The 19,445-nt window shown below is 39.1% G+C and overlaps 1 protein-coding gene and 1 long non-coding RNA gene across 4 annotated transcripts in view; both read right to left on the bottom strand.

The window, feature by feature from the left end:
- PLCB1 (phospholipase C beta 1) overlaps positions 1–19,445 on the bottom strand; it is a 408,255-nt gene that overhangs the window by 213,406 nt on the left and 175,404 nt on the right. The gene's annotated exons all lie outside the window — the stretch shown is intronic.
- The window catches only part of LOC308071804, a 57,743-nt gene continuing 40,978 nt past the window's right edge, over positions 2,681–19,445 (bottom strand). Inside the window, exon 3 of the long non-coding RNA XR_013931306.1 lies at positions 2,681–19,445. This exon is cut by the window's right edge and continues 26,303 nt beyond it. This is a non-coding gene — a long non-coding RNA (uncharacterized lncRNA).

Here is a 19,445-nt window from a genome sequence, read left to right as displayed (position 1 = left end):
CAGCCAGGAATTAAGCGCAAGACTGCTCTTGCTCACCAGTTGCAGTAATCAGCATACAAACTAATCATTAACTATTTCATAATACATATCATACCATAAAAAAATGAAAGCAATGTGTGTGCAGGTTCACAGGAAACAAAGCAGATGGTGGCACCTTCTCGGGCGCAGGCAACTCTCTAAAAGAGCTAATGTAGCAACAGCGTATTGTGAATTCTGCTGAAAAATGGGCAGTTACTCCTGGTTTTGCCTACTGGAGGTTTTGTGCCGACCTAAACGGCCCAATCTTAGCAGTGCCAAAATAATTACTTTCCACTGGCCTCTCAGCATTTTAATGGCTCCGTCGTTGACAGTGTCTTAGGTAAATGGCATGGTGGACAAAGAAACAACCAGATGTTAATTTGAGTTACAAAGCTGTGTTCAAGGAAAGTTGCTCACCCTCTGTCTCTCTCATCAATTTTATTTTGAAGTCTGAATAAGAAACAAAAATGGGGAAAAAGAAGTGCTGGATCCAGCTTTTTCTCATCATAAACACCCATAGTCAAATAATTCTGTACTCATTAATGGTCTCCACATTTTCAACCAGAGGCCCTACTCTGAGATTACTTATCTCAAAAAGTATCTATTTCATTTAGTGGACTTTGTAGGAAACCCCAGGCACAGAAATCCATCTGTATGGAAAACAGGGTTATAACAGTGGCCTATTTTTTTGCCTTAAGAGCAAAAGAAATTCAGAATGAATTATTTTATGGTATTATCTGAGAGCACGCTGGTGACCTGTACCATCACTGAAACTATGGCTCCAGAAATACTTCTTATTCTAAGGTATAATTTCATAACAAATTAAGTTTAAGCAGTTTGATTTGGTTTAGCAGACCAAAAACCTACGTTCAGATCAGTCAATGGTTAAATAACCTATCTAATAAACTGAGACTGAAAAGACAAAGTAGTTCAACTTTCTACATGAAAATTTAATATATATATTCTTACATTTTTCCTCCACTCAAGATGGAAAAAGAATGAGATTTGCCTAACTCCCCACAAAAATAGCAATTCCGATATTTCAATACATTTTAAAGGACAATCCTAATCCAGTTTTCTCACGGTTCATCTGCCTGAGGTACATCTATAAGAAATTGCTGTAAGTAAATGGATGGCAGATTTTTGAGTTATTTCCTCGAAACATTTCCCCAAAAACAGTTAATGATATCTCTGCAGCAATCTCTTCTGAGCAGACTGTGCTGCCTATTTGTTTTTAAAGTCTCAGATGTCCTCGTCCATCAGAGGCATGTTTTCCTACTGTTAAGAAACAACCACCTCCTAATGATGGGGACAGTGGAATACAGAATATATTTATTTGATTTGCAGGTGCCCCGAAGCCTGAAAGGGTGGTGAGTGCCCCAAGACACAGAGCTGATTCAAACCCATCCTTCGTAACTGGAGATATGGTCTGGAGTCACAGGGTGCTACTCACAGGGCACCAAAAAAGCAATCCATTTAGGCTTGGTGATCGCATGAATACAGGATGGGGAGGAAAAACTGTAGATCAGAACATCAGAAGTAATCATACTGCTGTGAAAAGCCAGACAATATCTTATTTGTATGTATGTATACAATAATGCATGGGCACATAAGCATGCCCTATGAGACTGAAAGCTCCAATCCCACTCAACCCCAGTCAAAGGAGCTGGCTGGAAACTTGCATCCACCTTTGGGCACTGTCTGCAAAGGAGATGGGGACCCACTGGAGATAGTCCCAAGCACAACTGGAGGTAGTCTCAGAGTCTAAAAGATACAGTCCATAAATGAAACCTGAGTTAACTGGGAGTCTCTAGCCCAGGGACAAAGACTTTAGCAAAGGGAAGTCCGCCGCAGAGAGGGAGGAGCAGCCCATTTCCCAGGTTCACCGGGGACAGAGTGGGAGGGTAGAGCTCGCAGGGAAATTGGGAAGGTCCACATGGGGCACTACTAGGGAAAAAGTAACAAAACGTAGCAAGGACAGCAAAGCATAGGTAGAGGTCACGGAGGAACGTAGAATATTTGTGAAAGGTTTGGTTTAGGGATATGGGAATGAGGATCTTAATTAAAAGTTTTTTTCGGGGATATTCACAGGAAAAAGAAGGGGAAAGAGGTAAAGGCAAATTGTTGTATTCTGACAGAAGCTCAACAGTCTCCCATAGCACTGACTACATCCAAAGCCAATCTAATTACATCCAGCTTTTCCCCTGGATTTACACAGTTACAGGACAGGTGAGAATATGGTGGTGAATTCATACATGGACACTCACCTACAGGACAGCTATACTAAAAAAAAAGAGCTGCTCCAACCTGGAGAGTATTTTAAAACGCCACTTTCTTGACTGCCAAATCATCCGTTAGAAAACAGTGTGTACCCTATCTGTTACACCTAATTGTCTACTTTCCTAAAACTGGTTTTCCTATGACACCCAGTTGAGGCTTTTAAAACCGTGTTTTAAATGTAAATAAACACAGAAAATTCTCACTGGCTGAAATACTTTATCGAAGTTGTTTAAACAAAAAATGTCTTTTTATCCTTTTGGTATAGTTTAGTCCATCCCGTCCCCCCCACACCCCCACCCTGCCCCCCCACCCCCTATATATAATATAGTTTTTATTTATTTATTTTTATTTAATTCTTAATTATTTAATATAATTATTTAAAAAAAAAAATAAAAAATAATTTTAATTATTTAATTTAATTATTAATTAAAATCAAATAAGCAAAGGAAAATGCGTCTTGTTAAATGTTCATTTTCAAAACATGGAAAATGTTTTTTAAATGTTTCCTAAGAAGCCAAATAATGCTTGTTTCACTTTCTTTTTTTGTTTATAATACACAAACTTCAGAAATACCCCAACAAAATATATATGCAAGCATTAGTGCGTTTGGAGGGTGGGGAGGCTTCACAGACTGTAACTAGCAGAAGAGATGGCTCCGCTCGCAAGGGAAGGATCCCACCCTGGAAGCTGGAGGAAGGACGGGATGCTGCTGCTGGCAGTGCAGGGGCTGACGGCTGTGGCTGTGTGGGAGCTGAGCTGCACACTGCGTGACAAGTTTTATGGGCTGGGAGTGGGAAGAAGACATGGAGAAGAGGCAGCTCATGGGTGAATGCGTGGGAAGAAATGAAGAGACAACAAGGAGGCTCTTCCAAGGTAACTGCTGAGAGCCTCGGTCCTGCTGCTGAATCGCAAAGGAGGTGAAAGCTTTCCCAGCTCCGAGAATACATGCAAACACCCCCTGAACACTAGACTGGATGCTCCTGAATGTAATAATAATGGCAGCAATGTAATAAACAGCACAAGACATAGAAAAAGGTTGTATTTATGAAAATCACACTAGTTTACAGGAACGAAGGGTTCAGTGCAAGAGAAAGAGCGGTGCAGCAAATAAAGACCATGGAGAAGGTGGGAGTTGGAAACGACAAACATGAGGAGCCCTCAGTCCTCTCAACTACACTGAGCTCAAAACCCTCAAACAAACTACAGCCCAGTTGTTCCCCACCCTGGAAATAAGATGGCTTTGAGATCCGCTGTCTCAGATAAAACAATAGCTTTTGTGACTCATGACAGAAGCCTTAATGCTAAAATCTCCTGCAGAACCGTTGAGTGTGTCTTTTTGAACAAAGTGCTTATTACCTGGCACTTGTCGTCCCAAGATCAACCATAACCTTGACATCTGCTTATTTTCTTTTAGAAAACTACCTTGCTTAGGTATTATATATTGAAAGCATTATGGTTGCCAGCGGTTAGAAGAGGCTCGAACTACTAAAGAAGTGCCACAAAGTGCCAATACTGAAGCTGCAGGACCCAATTCTTCGGAAACAAAAAATAAATACTGTGAGTACAGAAACCTTGCAGAAGTAGAAATTCTTGATCTCCCAAAAGAAAATATAAAGCAAGCCTGAAAGAACTTCATTCTACGGAAGATTTCCACTAAATACAGACATCCTTTTGCTTTTCATACTGCTTTGGCCGTCACTTAGTGAAGGCTGGTAAGGGGGCAAATGTGTCTGCCTGCTGCCAGGAAGAAGCGAGCGGGGCGGTCTGGTCAGGGCGAGGGTGAACTGAACCTTCTCTCCTCCTCACCAGCAACTGCTAACAGCTGGTGACAACCAGGAGAAAAGTTTTGCTGTGCACAGCCTCAGTGAAATACCCTGCAGAGCTGCAGGCTGCTCTAGGTATTTCTAAAGCTTGTGCTAATGATACCCGTGTGATTTTCTTCCAAAACTCTCTTTGTGCCATATGTGCCGCTGAACTGATCCACAGGAACAGAGTCACCGGTGTGTCTCTCCGCCCTGCAGCTACCAGCCTCATGTTGGAAGGTCATTAAAAGTGTTTAGGGCAGAAGGAAGCAGCCGTCCCCCCATCAGTCACTGCAGATCTGTCAGCACTGCACAAACGTTTCCTCTCTGGCTCCTTAACTGCACAGTACAAAACACCTACTAGGGAAGCAGTGGAGAGAATCAGATGAGGGCACGTAAGCCAAGAGGTCAGGCACGCTCTCGGTGCCGTTTGCTGAGCTGCTCCTGCTGGCTCTCTCCTGGGTCTGCACATCTCAGCAGTAAATTTTGGTTTCTTCTCATGTACTTACGAGATACCCACCATGAAAGGGCTTCAACACCTCCCAAGGACTAGTTTTATAAATACATACATCTCAGCACCTCCTGCTCCTCTCCCTCCCCCAGTCCCGCACACCTGCAGGGGCTATATATAGTTCTCCAGGCTTTTTCCTCATGTAACAAGGTGCTAGAAGAGGTGCAGAGGTGGTGAAAGGCACCTTTCACCATTACGAAGGAGGTGGCTCCTTCATAACGCCACGAGGGTTTTTGGGGATCAAAGAAAAAGTAATTTAGTCAGTGACTTATGACTGAATTCCCCAAGGAGAGGAGTGCACTGGCTCTTTGTGTCCCAAAACACACTAAAATCCCAGCTATATGCAGGCTGGAAACCTGGTGGCAAATCAGCGGCTGTGGGAACAGAAAATATGGCATGTGTTTCCCTGCGGATTTAATAGGATCACATATGTCAAACTGTGGAATCTTGACAGTCACTGGTCAATATTAAAGATGCTAATACTTAGTAATGTAATAATAATGTAAACTGCAATTAAATGTATTTGAACTGAGGGCCTTAAATGCCTTGCAGGACATACTTTATCAACTGGGGCATGAATCCATAGCATCCCGTTGGTTTGGGTTTTTTAAACACATTTTAGATCTCATTCCAGAGGTGTATGACATAGAAGGATGTGCATAGTTTTTCAGATTTCAATTAACTCCAACATTTTAAAAAACATGTAAATAAAGCAATACTGGGAACATTCTCGACAATTACACTGGAGTCTGACACAAAATATATGGAGGCATAAACCACCAAGATTAGCATGAAAAAACAGGCTTTCTATAGGCATATTTTCCATACATGGTACGCTCTGAGACAGTATTGCTACAGTGCAAAGATGATAAAGGCTCCAGCTCTGAGGTAGGAGAGACTCGCTGCAGTTAGAAAGCATGACAATCACAGAAGGTAAAGGAGTGAACGTTCCCTGACTGTGCCTATGCCATCTCAATATGGGTATCTTCTGCCAACAAAAACTGAAGGGTGAACTCGACTTTGCTTCCTCACCCTGTTACAAAACGCCGATTTGCATGCTCTTGGATACTGGCACTGTTTCTCTCCTGCAGCAATACCCCTCCGGCAGTTCTATCTCCAGCCCGAATTTCACCCCAGAGCTTCACCTGCTGAGTCTCACTCACAGTTACTCTCACTACCAGACTCAATGCCTTTTGCCTCTTATGCAACAACCTTTCCAAAATCCTATCAGATCAATTGGCAAAAATAATTAAAAGCTCCTGCCCAGCTGCCAAACGCCCTTGTAAATCTTTCTCTTCCCTCACCCAAAATGGTCTCAGCAAAATCTTCTCAGTTGTCCCTATGCCATGGCAACCTGATAATAAATAGTTGTGCTGCAAGAAACTACTGCCCTAGCTCACAACTGCACTCTTACCTATCCCTATAATCACTTTTGTTTTCATTTCTTTCCTCTCTCCCTCCTCTGTGCCTGCACTTCTTATTTCCTGCTTTCTCTGTATACCACTCCCAGAGCAGAAAAGGTCTGTAGTTCACATGTTGAGGAATAATGCTTCTGCAAAGAACGTTATTTATAAGGACTGGAAAGCTTTTTCCTGATTAGCATTTTTGGAGAGGTATTGGTGTTGCTGTTTTTTCTTTCCAAATAGATCTTTAAAAATTATCTTAAAAAGAAAAAAAAAAAAAAAAAAAAAAAGGTCAGTTAAACAGAAATGACTTCAAAAAAACAAACAAACAAACAACTCTTTGGAAATATTTTTCAAATAGACATGTGTGGCGAGCTCTGTTAACCCTCCAAGCAACTAAATAACCAGCAAGCGCTGAGTGTATTTTCTAGCGTCTGTGTTGGGCTGGGATAATTTACCCTGCCTTTGCTTTAGGCACATAACCACATAACCTAGGTGGCCCCGAGGTTATGTGTACTCTGACACAGGGAGAACTTACCCTTCCAGAATTAGGTACTCTGAATCACACCTTTCAGGATGCATCACATATCTAAGTACAGTGTGTGAATACCTGGAGCATCTATCGAAATACAGAGCTCTTAAGGCACCCTCCATTGGCAATGCTAAAAACAAGAGTTCTTGAGCCTCAATCCCCAGTCTCCGTTTAGGAAGGATGTTTTGAGCCTGCCTTAACTATTTCAACAGTAAAAATGCCTGCCTTTTTAAGATAAGTTGTGGTTTCTTTTTCAAGGTAGATATACAGAAAGATGATGTTTCCAAAGAAAAAAGCTATCGTCAGTGCAAGGTATCACGCTGATGTTGCTATTAACTGCTTGCATACTGCTATGGGCTGGATGGCAACTGAGGGAAATGCTTTGGTAGGGACCCAGGGGTGTTAGGTTTGTGTCCTGGGAGAGCTACTGTTCTCAGAGAAGAATTTCTAAGAGAACAAAGTCAGAACAACATTCAGGCTTTTTGTTTTCTTCTGAATTATCGGGCCAGTTATATGTAGTCAGCAGGTCAGGAATCTGGCCCACACATTAGCAGCGGAGGTGGTGAAAGGCGGACTTTCCTTTGGTATTTGACCCTACACAATGTATAAAACTTCTATTTTCCTTTGCCAACACAGAGCCGAGCAAGATACTTGTGCTTTGTTTACATAACTGCGACAATAGAAATTCATGTAAAAACACAGGTTTTGCTAACAGATAATAAACTCAGAGCTTATTCTATTCAACTGTCTAGCAACTGGAAAACAGGCAGCAACTAGATTTGAATACCCACAAAGCACTAATAAGAACTTGGCATTTAGTTTCAAAAACACAGGGAAAGACCCGTCTCTGTTACAAACAGTAGCGTGTGAAAGGATTTTCACCAGCCGGGGGGGTGGTAAGCTTCCTAGCCTACGGATCTGCCTTAGCATTGTTCCTCCATCACCAGCAAGATGAAGAGTGGGCAACAATTCTTCATTCCCTTTATTACCTAATTGGAAAGGGATGGCAGGATAAAGGGAATAATCGTATGGCAGTGGCAGGCTACAACACTTTAATGAAGGGGATATGAGTCTTTCAAAGCAGCAGTCCCTCCCCACTGCACATTCCTAAAACATACCTGGTGTCAGATCCTGCCCCATCGCTGGTGGATTTGTTCATTATTTGTAGCAGCTTTTAAGGAGCTTAGAAATAAAATTCACATTTCTCTACTAGCTGTAAATCCTTCTTCACCTGGCAAAAATGCATTTATTTTCCTACCACTTTTACTGGGAAAAGTATAATTCTGTTCAAGATTACAGACTACGCTCATTGTGTTTTTACTGTGGGGAAGTCCAGAGCTCTCAGCACCACTGTTGTAACTTAAACTGGGCCTTGAGGGGTCTCTGGGCTTCCAGGCAAATGCCTCATCAGGTTATTATTGCCACTATTAAAACCAAAATAAAACAAAACGACTTGTTAGGTTTCTGGGAAAAAAAACAGCTATAGAGCTGTAACATGACATTTCATTAGTATCACTTGCACTGTATATATTACAAGCTCATTAAAGAATCACCAAGCAATGTAATTCTTTAGTTTGGTTGGGGTATTTATTTTTTGTTGTTGTTCTCTTAAAGAGTATAATTTAGTATGAAGATCATTCTTTGCATTTCTGGATTTCTTTGCCTCTTAAGTTTGTAAATAAAATACAAAATGCTGGAATAAAAACATTCTACAGTAAAACATTATGAAAGGAAAAGAATAGTCTACCAAATTAATTAGGTGACTAATCATAAGTACAAGCTTAATTTTTTTAATATACCCACTAATTATGTTGTGTTCTTGATTCCTGAGCACCAAAGCCCTACTCTCCAAAAAGTGCTTTTAAAACCAAGATATTAACAGTTAATCAGATGGAATAAACAACTTCAAAGGAGAATTCTGCCTCATGCTCGAAATTGTGACCACACTGGAATAAGAAAATAAATGAGAAATCAAGAGTTTTCAGATTCAGGTCAGTGAAATTCTTTTACTTGCCTCATACCAAGTGACTAATAACAAACTTAAGTGACAGATCCATGTTAATTAAAGCCCGTAAGAGCATGGTCAGCCATGGAGTAAGCCAGACCTATTTTAACAAGAGCTGACCACGCTCCAATGGAAACAATTTCTAGTCTCTCCTCCATCTGCAGTATAGGTCTGACTATCAAGCAAATTCCAGAAACAGGAGAGAAATAGGGAGAAGTTTCAAAGCATGCAAATTTTCCAGAAATTTAGAAAATCTTTACATAACTTGAGAAACAGTATTTCAAAATTCAGAGGTGGGATTTTAAAATAGCAAAATCACAGCAATATTATATCATTTTAGGGAACTTCTTTTCTATGTTTCTGATGACTCAGTGCTAGGAAAAAACACCAAGTATTCTATTTAGATAAAAAAAGAAAGTTCTCATTGAAACAAAAAAGAGCTAGACTGTATTTCCCTTCTCCAGAAATGTGAATAACAAAATAAAAGAGCTATTCTCTAAAAGATTTGTTTTCTTTCTTACTGGTGTTTGTGCTATTCAGCTAGCACTAAAGGCAGCCTTCAAAACGTCTGGAAATGGTGACCAAGAAGCAGCACATGCCAAATACTAACGATTGAGCAGTTTCCAAAGTGGGATGCTCCTGCTCTGAAAAATGTATGGGGATCCAGAAACGAAGGAAGCTGGAAATCACTGTCAAACTGAAAAGCTTCCCATTCACATGCTATTAAATTCATATTTTAGTTATTAAAGTAGTTGTTTCAGAAAGTCCTCTGTCCTTTTGCCTACTGGAGAGACGCTTTCTGAGGCATTTAGCTAAGAATAAGGAGCACGTTTTATTTATCCCTTGAAAACTGTCCATAGTTTTCATCCATGCTCTGAAAAACAATCAACAATTTTATGCCACGGGGCCAGGACTGAGCTAAAGCATAATACTGCAGAAAACAATATTGATGGTCCGGCACACACAGGAATAGCAGATGATGATACAGTTTAGATAGGAAGAAAATAACATGGTAGAATTGAAACCACAGGTTGAATTTTAAGTAGGCTGAATGCAATATCTGATACCATTTTTATGCCGTTTCTATTAACACGTCTTTAAAATATTCTTTAAGATGCTTTGGTTTCGGGTCTATACAGTAACATTTAAAATGAACTCATCATACATATGAAACTGCTTTGGAGTATGTTACTTCTTTTATTGTCCCTCTTACTGCCATCTTTCTAAAAAGCTCGCAAAAGAAACCAAACTGAAACCATTGTACAAAGAAGAAATATTTATGATGGCTGATTTTCAAATATTATGATGTGAGCTTATAAGAAGAATTCTGTTAATTTCTTGGAAGAAAAGATAAACATGGCTTGGGAAAAAAACCAACCCTAACCTATTTTTGCACTTCACCCAAATAAAATATCTCCAGCAACACTGCCCACAGCCACATACTGACACGAGGCTGATGTTTAAAGCTGGATGATGTACGATGATCTATATTTTCTATTTTTATAGTTCAGGATTTAGCCTGTGACATAGGACATACAAATCCACGACTGTACCTAGAGCACCTTTATACTTGCTGCGGGAGGGGGTCTCAACGAACAAGTGAATTACTTTTTTATGTTGTGTGAAAATTTAATATAATTATAGCCATGATAGATATGAGGGATTCAAGGTCTGCAGGAACACTAAAATCTTTTATTAGGATAACTGAGGTGGTTGGAAAAGATATAAATTTCTGATATAGCACGTTCTGCATTGTGCCATCTATGCATTCCTTTAAAAATGTGTCTAGATGATTACAGCTTTCCAACAAGGGAGAAATTGCCTCATTATCAGTAAAATACTCAAAGTGATAGATATAGACAGCACTGACAAATACAGGAAATCAAGAAACAGGGGGGGTAACATAAAAAAAAGAGAATTACAGATTTCAGCTAAGACATTTTCAGTTCAAGCTTCCTTGGCAGAACAAGACAGATAAAAAGTTGCTTTTCTTCAAAGCCATCAGAAGTGGCTACAAGAAAAGATAAGACCACGGCTAACCCTATGTGTGTGTGCATCAGGAGCCAAATCCTGTTGAATCACACCATACAGTTGCTACAGCTGGAAAACTTGCTATTACACAGACCAACCCACAGTTACTGGGGTACTTGTCTGCAGACGCAGAGACATGTTCCCACCCACCAGCTCCTGCTGAAGTTGCTCACCTGGTAGGAGAAACCCCTGCTTCTGGCACCGGGAGCCAGGCAAAACCGCCTTGGTGTTTTTGTTCTTTTCCCACAGCCCTCAGTACCACGACCAATGTAATTCATAAGCAACACGTTGAGACAATGGCTCCAAGTAACAGCCTTCTCTCCAGGATAACAAAATATTAAGAAGATCAAAACCCAGCTCAACTTCTTTGGTTATTTGGCTCTAAAATACAGAACAATCCACATATGTTCATTTTAATAATGCATAAATGCTACTTCCTAGTTCCCAGGAGTTATTTCTTCTTTCAAATGATGTCCCAAATGCATAAGAAACGAGCTTAATTTCTTTCTGTACTAAAAGTGCAAAGATTCCCTCAATTACCTATATATTTTTCAGAAGTATTTCCATCCACACAAGATTATTTGAAGCTCTCAAACTATTCAGCCACCACTACTCAATTCATTTAATGATTACATGCAAAACTGACCCTTTCACCATTTCAATCAGTTAGCTTTTAATTGTTGTTTAGCAGCCCTGTAATAACTATAAATATTTTCCTAAAATGTAGTAAAGATTAACTGAGATGTGTAATCTGGAGTTCAGTTTCTCCACAAAGAATATTTTAATATTGTTGGCACGTGTACATTTATAACACTATCTTCTGAGCAATTCTTCAGAATTATTTTTAGACTGACAGTATTTACAGAAAGCTCCATACATCCAAGTTTTGTGGACACTGAAAGTATTTACCAATTCATAAACTCAAAACCATGAGGGTCAGACATTCAGCCAGAATAACTCAACACAGCTCTGTTAATTACATGGCTGCTCATCTAGCTGGCAAACAAACGCATGAAGAGCACGCTGAAGACCTCTCAATTTTGCTCCTTCAGAAATATTGGGTAATTTTTTTTTGCACAAGCTCCTATTTTCAAACATTTCAGTATAAAGGGATTAAAAAAGCAGAACTGTTTCTCACATAACTTACTCAACCATACTGACAACTCACACCAATTACAACTACATAACCTCTGCCCACAGCTGAAGTTTAAAAAAAAATGGGGAATAAATGACAAACTACCCTGTTTAGATGTATGCAATATTTTCAGTAACAAAAATGCCTGGAAAATTGATAGCATTTTTACTTAGGAAGCATACATATTAGGTGTAAGCAACACTTTCTTATATCTTCTGATATCAGTGGCTCTAGGTTTCAAAAAATAAAATATTCATCTTTCTCTGCTGCTTCGCAGCCTTCATGTTAATTTTGAGAATAAAAGTAAATAGCTTTAAGTGGAAGAAGAAAGCCCATAGTACTACTAATAGAGCTCAGTAAGTCTGTAATAAAAAGGTGAAAGAGTTTAAACTCAAGAGCATGGATTTAGAAGGCGGCAACAAAACCCCCAACAAAGCACCGGCAAATGCTTCATCCAGCCCTGTTATTGCTTACACAAACCCAAAAGATGTTCTGCAAGACATGACCCTATTTACCATAATTAAGATCTTCAAATTGGAAATCTAGGTGCAAGAAATTACTTCCAAACCAAATCCAAAACATCAAATTTCATAGTACGCTTTTTCAAAATCTGCATCCCGTAAACAGGTATAAACCACATGGAAAAGCAGAAAATAATTGAGAGGCACCCAAAATGGAAAGTTTGTAGCTACTCAGAATTTAGACGTTTAAAGTTTTGGATCAACCAATACAGTGACAGCTGCTAGTTAGGAAAATCCTGCAGTGACTACTAGCAGATCTGGCATCCTACCCTGCACAAACCCTAATAGACCCAGGAAAACCTCTTTTCCCATCGTAAATTGCCTGGAGGAGACTGACTAGTTCATATTTTGTTACTTATCTGTGCAAAGCCTACCTCCAAACTACTTGTAGAAGTGCCATCTGACCATTAAGTACAGCTTGTCCAAATCTACCATCAACATGAATACCTTCACAACCTTCAAAATTAAACATCACTGGGCTGAAGGAGTCCAGAAATTTATTTCCTTCACATAGTAAGTAAGGAGACATTTTCCAAACTTGGGGACAACTCGTTTTAAGTTTCACCAACTCAGGATAACGCTTCTCCCCTATATTGCCAGCAAGCCATGTTTCTCTTTATAATAAAGTTGCCTAACCAACACTCACTTGGTTCTTTAAGGGCTGCAGTTTCAACTGTGCATTCCATAACAGTTACGGAAACCGCTTGAAGGAGTCACTTTGAAAAGACACGAGTTTTAAAGCGAATAATTTATAGATTATTTGAACTACAGTAAATAGTAGACCAGACAATTTTTAATAAGACAGAAGGGTAAGGCAGCATGAAGAACACAACACAACGCTGAGCATGAGAGGGAAGTTAAATCATTATCTTCCTATTCTGCATGTCCTAGATGAAGACTGCTGCTCTCTTTCAAGACTGTCAGCTGTAAATTTATTTACTTACAATGGCTCTGTGTTGAACGACCATCCTGAACAACAGATAAATATTAACATCAAAGATAGACAAATAACAACTGCAAAGCAGGAGCATATGGTGAATTAGATGGAAAAAATACCCGTTACCAATAAAACCTCTTGCAAGATCTACAGCAAAGCAGTTTAACAGAATTCAGCAGTGCAATACTGACCTGAGAAAAGGCAATAAAAAAGACTCCAAATTAGCTATATGAAGTTTTCATATGAAATACATATGGTCTCCAAACTCCCATGGCAGGATTCATTACTTTGCTTTAATAAAATTACTATCTCCTTTCCAATTTTATTATTTTTACATTGCATGCCATTTTCTGCCTTGAAATAGAGTGCCAGTTAATTCTCTGAATTTCTAGAAGTATTTATCATTCCTTCTGTTGTCACTGATTTTCCCACACACACAATAAAACTTCATTAGGGTTATTAAACAAAGGACAACTTGTATTTGCCCCTCTGCTGTAGTGCTGTATTCTGGCAAAATGTGAAATGCATATATTTTTTGTTGCTGCTAATATTTTGATATTCAAGGGGAGCCAGAACTGCAAAATTAGTATTTGAGTCACGTGACAAAAGCAGAGGAAACCTATGCAATTACATGACTTCTTCTTGATTACTATATTGTCTCCTCGTCTTCTCCAACTCTATTTTGGTTTGTATCACTGAAATACAAGAGTCCAAGCACTAGGTTCAGCCTTCATTTACACTTAGTAAAGAAACTTGTGTCAAAAGGTAACAAAGGCAGGAGGCAAAATGGCAACGAGGACGGTATGTCTTACAGCCTCAAAACAGCAGCAGTGAATCCCTGATCCTTTCCTACACATGCATTTACCATTTGTAGCCTGTGTTAGGAGTGGTGCTTTCCTGTTAAGACCTTAAGACTTTCTCCATGGTGGTACTGGCTTTGTAATTGTCATTCTGCCTTGAAGGACTATCACCTCTCCGTTGACAGATTTTATTTTTTAATCTCTACAAATATGACCTTTCTAATGCTAACCAAAGATTTTCCCCTAAAAATTACAGTTTAAGCAAAATTGCGTATTACATTTTATCTGTATAGATACCTGCCCACTCTGAGAAAGAACAAACTATACACAAGAACTCCAGGTAACCTCCGGATCTTCTGTCACAGGAAAGATGAAAACTCGTAGAGCTTCAACAGGGACACAGTCCCGGTTTTGCACCTCTCATCTTTCAGCCATTTTAAAGCTGCCTTTACGATTATCCTTACAGATTATCCTTTCCTTCAAATGTACATAATGTACATAAACCAGTATAAATAACCCTAATAGCTAAGACAAAACAAAACAAGTTGAGAACGTTTAAATAACTCTTACCCTAAAACAAACATTACGCAGCCTAAAAATTCTAAGACAGTAACATTAATTTATCCTGTGGCTGATTGCCTATCTTACCGAAAAGTGTTTTCCTTTACCAATGCTCAAATTTGTTTCACAGAGAAAATTTTGTTAATGTCATTAACTGCAGAACGCTGCATAATCATTTGAAGTCCGTCAGGAGATTTATAGTGGATAGAAGGAGTTGTAGGGCAACCGTCTTGCCAAGAACATGCCTTATTGCAGCTTGCATTAGACAAAATACACCTAAAACAAGCCACCTATGGTCTTTTAAATATGCACTGAGTTAATCTAACAAACCTACACATCTGCAAGAAAACTCCCTGGGGAAAAAAGAGCATCCTAATTTGCTAGCTTCAAAACTTCAGGTATTTAGTTCGCTTCCAAATGACACATTCACAATGCCACAGCTGGTCATTTTAGACGTCGTTTGGGGCAATTGGATCCTGGTCTCACACTCCTACACGTAAGGATAATAATGGTACTACTGCTAGTAACCTTTGTCAAGCTCAGTGCCTCCCCTGCCGGTCCCTGTATGGGCAGAGACATCTCAACATCTGAAGTTCCTCAGGGATGCCAGAGAAAATCTCTCAACCAGCAGACAGGATTCATTTAAAAGAACGCTTATAAAAAATAAAAATAAAAACCCTCAGCCTTTAAGTAATTTTCTGGTTTGTTCACTGATTTAGGTTGCACTGGAGAGCACAAAAGCACAGGCTCCAACAGAGAAGGAGAACCAAGGTTTCAGGAGAGGAATGAGAAACAGAAAATCGACAGTAAATCCCTAAAGAAGGTAAGACTGATTTTCTCTCTGAAACAGAGAAGGGAAAAATATATATATCTCTCACACAAAAAACCAACCAAAGGAGAGTTATGCAGAAAAGAAACTTTTTTAAAAAATTATTTTATAATTTGAAGAACAATTACTTTAAGACTTTTGAGATACACAAGCACCCAGTTTCTCAAGGAAAAGTGCACCAACATCATCAGTCCAGCTACCACAACTCACCGTATTCACGTCACCTTTCTCACATTTCCCTTTCTCGCATGCTCACCGGCAAACAGCCTCATTCAGATTATGCCATTTGACCAGCTGAATACAAGGGAAATTTTGATGTTTGCTAACTAAAACCTGCAGGCTAGAATCCCTCAGATAGCATAAATGACAATATAACTCCTGAGATCAAGGAGGAATCATTAACTTCATTCCACATAGGACCTGCCTTTGCTTTAACACAGTTCAACTGATTATATTTTCTTAATGCAAATTTTCAGAGTAATCTAAACTTTCATCACGTAAAATACTAACATTTTCCTCTGATGTAGCTGCTGCAATAGCCAGCTCTTGCAGAATTACAAATAAAACCAAACCACGAGGGACCACACCATATTCTGTCCAGTTTGAGGGGGAGCCTGTTTTGTGAATTGGAGGAATCTACTCCAGGTACCGATGCTCTCCATCACCTGCAAAAAGCTTCCAACAGAAAGTAAGGAAATGTTTCTTAAGCTTCAAAAATGTTTTACACTCTTCTATGGAATTTCAGTGAGTCAGTTAAATTGTGAAGTGCTAAAAATAATCCCTACTTCTTGGGAAAACATTATCATTGTTGTTAAATGAGCAACATAAATCTGACACTTCCTAGTTTTCAGACTTGTTTTATGATCTCCATAACCTCTAACTTTTTGTTTGGTATCAAAATACATAAATGATAGATAATTAGGAATTCATGATTTGGGAAGTCATCTTCCATCACAATTTCCATGGAATTCAGCACGTAAAATCCTCAGTCTTCTGAAAATCCTAGGCATTACTCTTTAGACCAGTTACCTCCATACTCAAAAACTGAAACTCCACAGAGGTGTCCTCTTTAGGTTAGCTACCAAAATATGAGACAGGAAAAATCTGCTCTACACTTTGGAGTAACAGATCAAATCAAACCTTGACAAACAGTCAGAGCAGCTGTTTTCACACCTGCAGCTGCACTTGCTTCTCTCAAACTGAGAATGATTCTTGTAATCAAGATCTCCAAAGATATATGGATCTATTTGGGTTTTTTTAATAAATTCAGTTATTTTAAGCCTAGCTTTAATAACATACTATCTTTCAATTTTTATAAATCATTTAGAAAAGATGGTACCTGGGAAAGTTAGGGATCATTGTTAGGGAGCTGGAGGGAGACTTAAATAATTGTTGGTTATTAAAATGAAAGATTATATGAAATCATGGGGTTAAAGACTAGAAGAAAATACTACAAATCCTTGATTTTTCAAATATAAAGTATGAATATCACATGCATACAAGAACTATGTACTTATTACTGCACGGTTTAAATTTATTCACTATTAGCTCTCCTTGTGTCACCTAAAAAGTTAGCAAGATTCTGTGGAGTTGCAGAAATATAATTACCAAGATCAATTCAATGCACTGTGCCATTAACATGGTATTATAAAGAGGCCAAAATATGAAAGCATCTCATAGACAGGATGATATTTTGCAATTAATAACGCAGTTAGGTCTATGTCTGGTTCAATGAAAGTGGTCCTAAGTGGAATGCAAATTCTGGATGTCTTTGTCCTCAGATATAAAGGTCAGTGGTGTAAGTAAAAAGGAACTTCACTGGGCAATTAACAGGAGAAAGCTTTCTACTAAGATGTAAAGGCTTTTCTAGCAAGCTAAGTTGACATTTATAGCAACTATAGTTTTTATTAAAAAAAAAACCAAAAAAACCCCAAACCACACAAACCCTGAAACACTGACACGTAACATTTTTAGTAAAAATATTCCTTGACATTCCCCTTTTCTCTCTCTCTTTTTTTTTCTGGCTTGATTTTCTTTGTGTGATGACACAGACTTATACTGACAATCCAAATCTGTAAAGCTGCATCAGAATTTTCTGCATCAGGACTTAAAACTAAGAATCCTGGATTCCTGTGTTATGTATTCTAATATTCAGAGACACATGCCTGAATAAGAAATAGACATATTAATGAACTTTTCCTAAAAGCTAAATTATCAATCCTGTGAACATTTAATTATAGTCTTTAATTCCTGCAGAAATACTTATGAAAGTAATTTTGAGTGTATTTCAGCAACATATTTGACCATTTTCTTTATATCTTTATAGACAGCCCTAATTCATAGCAACAGCACCAAGTGCCACACGTGCACCGCATTTATCGGAAGCTGTAGCTACATTCAGAGATGTTTCATTCTCCTGGTTGCATCAAGAGGCCCATGTGTGCCCTACTTAACATTTTGCAGAACCTGAATTATCAGTAGTTAATCAAAAGTCAGTCCTCAAGCAGTAATGATGTGACATCCTCAAATCAGGTTGCATAATATTCCTAGCAGATGACCCTTAGCCATATAGGCATTAAATGTAGGAATGAAACTGAATTTTCTTCTTTTTTTTTTTGACTCACAAATGTCCCCTGCTAGATGGCACAGAGCAAGCTGGTCTACTGGCTCATTCATGGAACACCCAGGTCAAACTTGTTAAGTACAGATCTACTATTATCAATCATTACCATCCCAGGTCTTATAGCACAATACAATTAGACTACTGAAAAATGTTTTTCAATCTTTGTATTTTGCCTTTTACAGAAAAACCACAAAACCAGTACGTTAAAAAAATCAAACCCTGAGAAAGAACTTCCAAGCCAATGAAATTAAGCATTTAAATGTCTCCTTTGAATTCATATGAAATTCATTCAGTTATACTAGGATGAGACAGAATATATGTTGTGACTTCTCTATCTAGTCTTTTTTCCTCACAAAATCTCATATGAACTAGGGGTCCTCTGGTTAAAAAGAGCCTTCTGCTCCCCTTTGTAACTCACTCCTTTCAAGCATCTGAAGCTAGAATATATCCCGACACAAAAAATGAACTTCCGTCTGAGTTACATCTCCTAGCTGAAAACCCTTTTACCAGAGATACAAGACGTCTGTTAAAATCAGTGACCAAAAGAAGGCTGAAAATGGACACTTCAAACAAGGAACTGAATTTTATATGGCATAAACACTTTTCAGCTTTATCAGGTAGGAATGTTGTTTTCAGCAAATATTACAATGATATTCTTAAGCAGCTTCGGTGACTCAGTGGTAAGTCTGTATTGCCGCGTGGGAAGTTTAAATTTGAATTCTTCTTCCCCCTGGGTTGCCACTTTCAGATTCCTGTGCCGAAATAAAGCCCCAGGTTTTGCAGGGGAGGAATTTATTGTGTAGCCCCAGGTTTTGCCATGCCTGCTGGGGGAGGCTGTGTGGGCCTGGGGCTTGCCTGGAGCAAAGATGTGCTGCATACCACCCTGGCAGAATGGCAAGTGCCTTAGGGGCCTTCAGGAGGGGCTCAGTGCAAGGAAAAAAGGCAGAGTTTTGTTTCAAATTAAGCTTTTTTCTCCCCCTCCCACCCACCCCCCTTTTTTTTTAAATGCAATGTGTTTACCAATTGCCAACTACAAATACAGGCATAAAGAGTCCAACCAGCCTACCCTGTCTTAAGATGATGATATTTTATTCTCCAAGAAATGCTTTTATGGAGCTTCCTGCTGGGGTGAGGGTATTCAGCATCTCCGGAGGTGCTAGAGCTCGAGGACTATCACCTGAAACAGCTTCACTGCCCACGCTCGGCTTCCTCCTGAATCCCCCTCCTGCACTTTACACCTCCCAGGAACCTCACCAGGGTGGAGGCTCAGTATTTTACCGTTTGTTAAATAAATTGAACATTGCTGTGCTTTTTGCCAAGATGACAGACACTGTACTGGAACACATACTTAGGACCACAGCCTCCACAAAACAAGGGCTAAACACCCATCTTTCTTGACTCTCAGCTGCATTAATGCACTAGAAGATGTGAGGCAAAGGTATTGATGTTTAAGGAGA

Source organism: Falco punctatus (assembly GCF_963210335.1).
Source record: "Falco punctatus genome assembly, chromosome: 12".
Lineage (NCBI taxonomy): Eukaryota > Metazoa > Chordata > Aves > Falconiformes > Falconidae > Falco > Falco punctatus.
Note: the sequence above shows the minus strand (reverse complement) of the source record. Positions and strands in the feature narration are given on the sequence as shown.